The sequence below is a fragment of the Mus musculus genome, chromosome 13 (assembly GCF_000001635.26).
Source record: "Mus musculus strain C57BL/6J chromosome 13, GRCm38.p6 C57BL/6J".
Lineage (NCBI taxonomy): Eukaryota > Metazoa > Chordata > Mammalia > Rodentia > Muridae > Mus > Mus musculus.
The window spans coordinates 43,714,910-43,724,545 of NC_000079.6; the positions used below are offsets into that span (position 1 = coordinate 43,714,910).

Sequence of the window (9,636 nt, forward strand, 5' to 3'; positions counted from 1 at the left end):
CTATGGCTGAAGTCCAGGGAGAACGGATGAGCTTGGATTGAGGACAAGAGTGGGAGGCCTTAGAGAGGCAGGAGATGAGTCAGCCAGGGGCTTCTGGGTAAGCAGAAGGTAGGAGAGAGAGGAATCTGGCTTGAACCAATGGATGGTGGCATTGCCTGGCTTGCGGAGCACAAGGGGGGCCCAGCCTGTCACACTGTCACAAAAGGCTATGGTTTCCCCTATCCTTGGATAGAAAAACTCTCTGCCTTGGTTTCTCTAGGGAAATGCTTGCTTGGGAGATAGTTCTCAAGACCCATTGTCCCTTCTTTCTTAGAGTCCAGTGGCTACATCTACCCCAGAACCTAAACATCACAGTATTGCAGGGTGACTTCATATCTTGTCATGTTCCATGCGTAAAACAGTTCCTATAAGCTGTGGTTTCTGTGCATTTTGGACCAAAAGTAAAATTTACATGTTTCCATTTTGATTTTGTCCTTATTTAATGTTTGATCCAACCAATATCTCATTGTAGTGGACCAATAAGGGTCTTGCTTAGTCTTTCATTTTTCTTTGTTCTCTTTGACTGTTTAGAACAGCCAAAGTTTAATGCTCTAACAGACCAATGCAAATACCACAAATGACAGAGCTGGCTAAACAGCGATCCCGTTATCCCTTTCTTGCAATATAGGAAAGTGCATTTCCCAAATACCACTATAATTAGGCTGAGACCACGGGGTGGCTGGGTTTGGCCAATGTTATCTGGCTAGAAAAGATGGCAAGTGACTTCTGGGCCTGGCATGAAGCCCTGTGCTTCAATGACCAATGTTCTCTCTCCTCCTTCTGTGGTGACATTGAAAGCCACATGGGTAAGATGTTGGCACTCCAAGATGGAGCAGTTTAGGTTTCTGAGCGCCCTCTTGGAAGAGAGCTTTAGCTATGACTCAAGCAAGTGGTGAGTCTGAAGCATCTCGGGTCTAAGGAGCTGAGGGTTACTTATGGAGGGTTTGTTATGCCAGCTAAGGTTCGTGGTTAGCGGTAAATCAAGGCTTTTCTTTAGGATTGTTCAAGCCTCTCTGCTTCCGGCTTTCATCACAGGCGCTCACTGATTGGGCCCGGCGTTGTCACGAGAAGTCAGACGGCACAACAGTCCACGCAAGCTTGTCTGCTCCTCATCACAGTGTTTGAAAGCAGACTGCGGATGTTTGATTGGGAGCGCGTCTGTGTCCGGATATGTACGTACTTTCACGGACAAACCTTGAAGCCTTTGCTGACAAACACATCCTTTGGGGGAAAGTCATATTTTGTGAATCCTAGTCAGGAAGACTTGGGTATGGGGGCTTGCCCTTGGGAGGCGGAGGCAGAAAGAGAACCGCGTGTTTGAGGCTAGGGTGGGCTACACAGTGAGATGCTGTCTCATAAGAAAAAAAAATAGAAGAGAGGAGGAATGATGGGAGAGAGAAGAAAATAGACAGAGGGAGGGAGGGAGGGAGAGAGAGAGAGGGGGAGAGAGAGTGAGAGAGAGATCATATGAAGACAGAGACCGTGTGAAGACAGAATTCTTCATGCTTCCAAACAAAGTTGTTTACTTGAATTGGAGTGTCATGGTGATGCTTCGTGGAGTGTGTCCTCAAGCCACCCCCACTCCCATCTCAGTGCTTGTCTCCGAGGAGAGCACCCTTTGTTATACCTCAAGTTCATTGCTATCTCCAAGGGGACAGCCAGCTGAGTACACTCCCTCTCCAGATCAAGAGCCACTGTGTAGGCGGTGGGCATTCAGACCTCAGGATGCCTTTGAGCTCCAGAGAAAGCCAACCCCACTGTGCCTGAGAACAAGAGCGGAAGGGGTGGAAGCTCACGATGCCCCTCCTCCCTGGAGGCTTTCATTCTGCTGAGGAGCAGAATGTAGGGAGGCAGCCAGTGTCTGGGAGGAGCCACAGAAAGAAAAAAAAAAAAAACATCAGGGACAACAGGCTCTTTTTTAAAATGTCACTCAATTATCCAAACGCACTATGGCAGTTTGTGGCCCACAGTTCTGAGGGAAGTAGAGACGGTGCTGAGTGACATGAAGAGGGCAATGATGGCTAGGCAGATTGACACAGACACAGGAGGAGGAAAGGCAATGGTGTTCCCTTCACTACCATGCCACACAAACCTACGAGGCCATACCCGATGTTATTTATGTTTTATCTTCAACTATGTGTTGGGATGGTCTGCTCGCCTACACGGGCATGAGTGGATGCCTGAGGTTGATATTGGTGTGTCTTCCTCAAATGCTTCTCACACCTTGATTTTTGAGACAGGGTCCCTCACTGAGCCTGAAGCAACTGGCTGACCAGTGAGCCCCCAGGATCTCTGTCCCCCTAAGCTGGCAACCTAGGTACTTGCTACTGTGCCTGGATTTTACGTGGATTTCAGGGATCCGGACTCAGGACGCCAGGCTCTCTTGCTAAGCCATCTTTCTAGCCCTGTATATAACTTCTGTTTTAACCTGAGAAAATGTTATTCGAATCCCTGCTAAAACGCTTCACCTTCTACCTCAGAGCTGGAAACCAGGGAGATCTAGGTAAGTCCCTTTTCTTGTCTTCTGATGGAAACTTCAGGCTAAGCACACACAGCTATGTGTCCCCTGCTCGACCTGTTACTTCCAGGGAGCTGCGATGTGCCTTTCTTCTAACTGCAAGGCCATGTTTTCTTTGTGTGGGTTTAATCTTCTCACACTACCATAATTCATTTGCATATTGTTCCTGATACCTCCCTACATATCTGGGTTCATACTCTCTATAACACATAGAATTTAGCTAGGGCCAGTGCAGGCTGCCCAGCCTCAGCTGGGACTGGTTTTTTGTTTGTTTGGTTGGTTGGTTGGTTTTTGTTTTCTTTGTTAGTTTTTTTAATTTTTTTATTTTTATTTATTTTTTGTTTTTTTTGAGACAGGGTTTCTCTGTGTAGCCCTGGCTGTCCTGGAACTCACTCTGTAGACCAGGGTGGCCTTGAACTCAGAAATCTGCCTGCCTCTGCCTCCCAAGTGCAGGGAGTAAAGACGTGCGCCACTACTGCCAGGTGTTTTTTGTTTTCTTATGTAGCATCTTTCCAGCAGATCTTGGGAGAGGAATTCTCAGTACCGGTTCTAATTTCACAACCATTTGGGTAACCTTGACCTTTGACCTTTGCGAATTTGGATGGAATGGCCATGTGAGTATCTGGTTCTTGTGTCTATAGATTCTCTGTCCCTAATTGACTCGGGGAATCTTTGTAGGTAACCGTTGCTTTTTGTTTGTTTGTTTGTTTGTTTTTTGTTTCTCTTTCAGTTTTTCTTCCTGGCGATGGTCCCTCTGCTACTTGATTTTGGCCGCCTCCAGCTGCGGATATCTAGGGACAAAGAAAGCTGAGTGCTGTGCTGGCTGGGATGACCTTGGGTAAAATTCGTGTTGAAGGAAGCCAGACGCTACCTAGATGTAGGTTTGCATCAGTGTCATAAAACACCTGAGGCAGGCAACTTTACAAGCACCTATGGTTTATTTAGGTTATTTAGAGTTGGGAAAGTCTAAGGACCAGTTTCTTGTGATGTATGGCCTTCATGGTGATCAAGTCTCAAAGTCGAGCATATATCTCACTGCGAGGAGGCAGGGCACAAGCAGGTATGTATCTTCTAGTCTGACTCCCTCTAAGAAATCCACCAGAATTCAGTCATGGGGGCTCCACATAATAAGGTTAATCTTAATCACCCCAAACTCATCTCTGGGCATTACATTAAGTTCACACCATCTTAATTCTTCAAAAATAGGGATTAAACTTGAACTGATGAGCCCCAGGAGACACACTTTAGATGCCTGCCAGTCTTAGCTTATGACTGACAAATCCAAGCCTCACTGCTATTGGGGGACTTAAATTCTGAAAATCAGGTCTGGTAAAAGTATTTGAGAAAGCAGGTCCATCTGATTTGATCTTGTGTCATTCTTTCAACAGTGGACATGGGAAGCTGGATGACAAGCCATCCCACAGGGCAGGGGAACCCTAAGTGGAGTCCCCGCCCCCCTCATTTGTAATACACTCTGTATATTATGTGCTATGTGGAAATAATGTATACTTGACATATTTATGCCTCTGAAATATATGAATAAACAAGGATCCATCCACACATATATAAAACATATTATATATGAAGTTGAATTCTTGAGTTGATTCCTCATGAAAATGAATCTTGCAGCTACTTTTCCTCTATTATCTCTTTATAAATAGTATCCATAAATTTTCACCTTGGTGCCCTACCATTTCTGTGACTGGCATTGAGGGTGCAGAGTCAGGATGGAATAGGAAAGCAAAAGATTAAAAAAGAAGGAAGAGAGAAAGAAAGAAAGAAAGAAAGAAAGAAGAAAGAGAGAAAGAAAGGAAAAAGAAAGAGAAAGAAAAAAGAGTGAGAAAAAAGAGAGAGGAAAAGAGAGAGAGAGAGAGAGAGAGAGAGAGAGAGAGAAGGAAAGAAAGAAGAGTTCACTCCACAGCTGCACTTCTGAGGCACTAATTCTCTTCAAAGAATGTCCCTCTGGTGCTTGGCGCGTGAACCCACGGACCATAACTTGAGCTGTTCTGGTTTTCATGGACATCTCCGTCTGCAGCCGTTGACTCTGTCTGCAGGGCAGGGAGACCATTAATCTCGTATGTTCCCTCACCCTGAGAAGAGTTTTTCCCTTTGCTGAGAGTTTAAGGCAGATTGTGTCTGTTTCTACTGACCTCCGAGAGATTTGTCTTGTTTCCCCCTTTAAGCAGGTCATGTAGATTACTGGAGCGTGTCTGGGCTCATAGGCTCCAGTGGGCAAGGTAGGAGCCTGGATTCTGTTATCTTCTCCTCTGCTGAAACCAGAGGGTTCTGCCAACAGAAGCAGTTTAGGATTCTGTAATTGAAGAGACACGTAGGGACTTCTCTGATTGGCAGTTCTTCTCTAGGGCCTGCGAGTAAGTTTTGCTGCCTCCTGAGGGACAAAGATAAGGAACTAGAGACCCCATGCCAACTGCCAGAGGTGACTGAGAATCCCATTTCAGAAGACCCAGCGGCTGTGGTAGACCCCACTGGAGTTGGCCATTATAATGTGCAGGAGGTCTCTTTTCTATGGAGAAAGAATTGTATCCACATAAACAGAACAGAGAAGAGCAATGGAATTATCTAGCGAAGGCAGGTGTTTGGGGGAGATATCCAGTCTTGACCAATGGAAGGGTGGTTGCACAAAACCCAACAACATACCTTACATATAATAAGCTCCCGTCTCAGTGGCTGGCGAGCTGTTCGTTTCCTGAATTATTTAGGGAGTCCTGCCTGCTGCCTGTCTTCTATAAAGAAGAACTGCTAAAAGCAGTTCTTGCTTGGTGTAATTATTGAACAGTAGCAAACACACAACCTTCCAGTGAATGTTTACATAGCTCTCTGTCATATCTTAAAGTCCTTCGTAGGATTAAAAAGCAAATGGTGTCAGGTCTGTAGAGAAAAGGGTCACACGCCCCCTGAGGCTCAGTCTCTATCAGAATGTCCCTTTGTATTTTATCTACCAGATGTCATTCACCGGGCACCCTCCCTGGGAGCCCCTATTCTAGTGCAGTCAATACATCACTATTCTTGCTATCTCACTCTATTGTAAAATCCATGCTTGCCTCTTCTCCTGCCTTCCCGGCAGCTCCCTGCAACTCATTCTCTGATTTCCACCATTTCCTTTAAAATTATTTTATTTTATTTTTTGTGTGTGTATGTGTAGAGGGGGGTGGTGTGGTGTGTGCATGGCATGGTGCATGCGTACTGTCAGAGGACAACGGGAGTCTGTTCTCTCCTTCCGCCATGTGGTTTCCTGGGATTGAACGCAGCTCATTCGGGTTGGCAGCGAGTGCCTTTCTCCAGCTTGCCAGTGCTTGCTTCCTTTCTTCTTTAGGGTTTGATAAGAAACACTGTGCAGTCTCTCGTGATGAACTTGGAATGATAGTCTTGGCTGTGCCTTGACTGTCACCCTGACTGTCAGGTCAACATTCTGGTTGTATCTGCTTCCAGACTACTGTTTTTTTTCTACCTTCCAATGCTGCTTTTACCAGATTTGATCTTTCTCTTGGAAATGGACAAGAGACCTAACTAATGAGGTCACTGTTAACAGAATATTTGTAATTAAAAGAGTTCAATTGTTTCCTAAAGAGTTCAATAATGCTCATGAAAGCACACATTTCTGTTTGATCTCTGCAGTCAAATGCTCTGCCCCTGAACTGTATCTAACCTTGTTGTATGGTTAATCCCTACACATATTTAATAATCACCATTGGTTCCCATAAAGGCAACAGGACACATAAGTAGCTTCTCAGTTTAGAAGTCTTGGCACTTTAATTGTGATGGGGTTTCCATCTGAGTTGGACCACTGAGGCAAGGGAAGTGTCCTGCTAATGTTGAGGTGTGGAGAGATGCAGAGAAAAAAGCTTATCCGCTGGGATCTGCGTCACAGCAGAGCCTGTGACAGTGAGCCAGGCTCAATCCCCCAGGTTGGTTTTCTGTGAAGTTCGCTCTCTTTCTAGGGAATCACCAAGACCTCCAAGAAGCTGGTAGTGGAGATGACATCAGTGACAGAAGTGTGACCAAGCAGTACAGCAGCATCTAGATGAATAGATCACATTTCTCTCTAACAGAACGACTGTTTTGTGCCATTGGACTGCGTTCATTCGCATCAACTGGAGACAATACTGGATGAGAAAGTGTGTGGGTTTGATGCTTCAGACATAGAAGGAATGGCTGCTTTCCTCTCACATGGCAAACAACACTAACACATTAAAGTGTTTGTTGGTTGGGAAGGTGGAAAAAGTTTTGTGTGCACCCTAGAGAATAGATTCTGCAGTTAATGAATCTTTTTTTTAAGGAAGGAGGGTTGACCAGCCAGTGGTGGTGGTGGTGGGGCTTTTATGGCCCAGAGGGGGTGCCACTGAGCTACCTTCAGAGATCTTCCTGGCATCTTCCAAAGGGACCCTACTTTAAGAACTGGAGAATTCCTTAGGGGACAGAAGAGGCTCCCATCTACCAAAATAGCCTTCTAAAGTATATATAGGTCAAAGAATGCAGTGGAGCACTGTGGAAGCCGGGCCAGTTTTCTGCCTCATTAATACAGGCTCCTCCTAACTGACAACATGCACACGTATCATAGGAGCCTTTGATATTTTCCTGACCAGTTGGAGAAAAAGCAAGTCAAACACCAATCATAAATAGATACTTTATTCTCTGAAAGGAAAAGAATAAAAAAGGACCTGCGGTTATGCAGAGAGCACCAGTATCTTTTGTGATGTTTGGCTTAGTAACAGGTGTACAGTATGAACAAACACATGCTCCTAACAACAACAACAACAGCAACAACAACAACAAGAAGTCAGGTAACATAGCGTACATCTGTAATCCCAATACTCACAGAAGCTGAGGCAGGAGGATTGGCATGAACTCAAAGCCAGGCTGGGCTACATTGTGAATTTGAGGCTAGTCCATGCACATGTAAGTCTACATCATGGCCCTTCACAGGACCCATGTCTACAAAGCCTAGTGATTAGTCTTCTCTGGTGGTAGAATTCTGTCACTCATTTGATACTGGCCCAGGTAGGTAGTTGGCTGTTTAAACTGGTTTGAGCTACTTCCATGCTCCTGAAAAACCAACTTGGTCAACTGTTGCCTTTGTATGCAATAACTCAGAGGTGTTGTGGGGTGGTGAGCTATGCATAGGCAGCCTGGTCTGCAGTCGAGCGCGCAGGCTTTGAACCCTGGAGATGTGGCAGGTAACTTATCACCTACAAGGGACAGCAGATGTTCGAACATGCCTCCTGGGCCCCTGGCTCCTGTCATAGCTACAGCCTCCCACAGCTCTCCTCAGAGAGGTGTATGGACATCAGTCTTATAGGGCAATACCCCAAGCTCCTGGTATTCTGTCTGGACTCCACCCCCACAGTTGCCTGGCAACAGCTAGGTAAGCTCCTCCCCACAGTTACCTGGTAACAGCCAGGTAGGCTGACCCACTATAAAAGGGGCTGTTTGCCCCCTCCTCCCTCTCTTGCTCTTACTCTCTCACTCTTGCCTCTCCCTCCCTTGCTCCCCCTTCTCTGCACTCCCCCCCCCTCTCCCCCGTGGCCATGGCTGGCCTCCACTCCCCTACTCTCACACTCTCTATCTTTCTATAATAAACACCTTAAAAACATGGACTGTCTCTCCTTATCGGAATCTGCTGTGCTGGAGCAATGGAGCAGGTCCTTCTCTAACGAGCTGTGTGTCTAACCTCCTGCGGGAGGCCTCCCTGCGTTCTCAGCCATGGCTTCCACCAACCCAAGCCTTTGGCAGTACCAGCCAAAGACTCTCTTCCCCATTGGAACCTGCCAGAGCTCTCTCCTCCTGCCCGTGTCCCTTCGGCCCAGGCCAGAGCCAGCCCCGTGGGTCTCCACTCTGTTCTCAGCTCTTACTGACATCCAGTGGCATCTGTGGTGCCCAAGAGCGAGAACCTGCCATCCCTAGCCTCAAAGTGGTCCCGGGACTCCGAGCCAATTCCAGCAGGTTTGCAGGGACCCCAGCCTGTGCCTTTCCCACCCCCGGAGCGGGGTCCTGCGGCTTCTCACAGCCACCTAGCGATGGTGTGGGGTGTGCAAACTTCCCACACTCTGCCTTCCTGAGAGGCCCGAGCCCCAGGCCGGACTCGGGACCCCATTTTTAACCCACAAGGTGTCTATAGCAAAGCTAGTAAGAGTGTCTTGTTTATATCATTTCTGAAACTGGTGATAAAAGCCAGCGAAGCTAGAGGGCTTACTCAGGCTCTCCCTCTTCCTTCTCTCTCTTGCTCTGTGTGTGTGTGTGTGTGTGTGTGTGTGTGTGTGTGTGTGTGTGTGTGTGTGAGAGAGAGAGAGAGAGAGAGAGAGAGAGAGAGAGAGAGAGAGAGAGAAAGAGAAAGAGAGAGAGAGAGAGAGGGCAGGCATGTGTGGAGACCCAGGTTCCTTAGGAACCATTTGTCTTTCTTCTTGAGGCAGAGCATCTCACTAGCCTGGTCTCACTGTGTAGTAGCCTAGGCTGGCCAGCGTGCTCCAGGGATCCTTGCATCTCTGCCTCCTAGAGTTGGGATTATGAGCAAAGGTCACCACACCCAGCTTATTTATTTATTTTTTTATTCCCAAGAATAAACTGTTTAGCTCTGGCTGTCCTTGAACTCACTATGTAGACCAGGCTGTCCTTGAACCCATGGAGCTCTGCCTGCCCAAACACACCGAGCTTGTTAATGCCAGTTCTGGGGCTCTGACTCGGGTCATCCAGCTTCCATGGCAAGTGTTTTCCTGGCGGAGCTATCCGCGCAGGCCCAAGCTTTCTCCTGACTTCACTCTCTGAGTCTCTATCCTATCAAAAATGGTACGGGCATGAGTCCCCACCTTGTTAACTAGGTTGTGGAGAGGGGAACATAAATAATGTGCAGATGCTAGAACCCAGCACAGAATGCTAAGCGGAAATCCCAGGAGGCCATTGCTATGAGCTCAGCTCCTTCCCTAGGCCCTCCCCCCCACTTCACACCGGGTTATAATTTAAAATGGAATCACTCATGCCCAAGGCCTTCATCATCAAGCTGAAACTAAGCTGTTTATCCGACCTCTCAAGGAAAATGAGAGATAAGAGCCAACTATCCGAAACAG

At 47.0% G+C, this 9,636-nt stretch overlaps 1 long non-coding RNA gene across 1 annotated transcript; it reads left to right on the forward strand.

Moving 5' to 3' along the window:
• Positions 1–1,881: 1,881 nt before the first annotated feature.
• Positions 1,882–4,129, forward strand: Gm20751 (predicted gene, 20751). The gene is made up of 4 exons (NR_046022.1): positions 1,882–2,542; positions 3,077–3,171; positions 3,288–3,617; positions 3,946–4,129. It is a non-coding gene; the product is annotated as a predicted gene, 20751 (long non-coding RNA).
• The last annotated feature ends 5,507 nt before the right edge of the window (positions 4,130–9,636 follow it).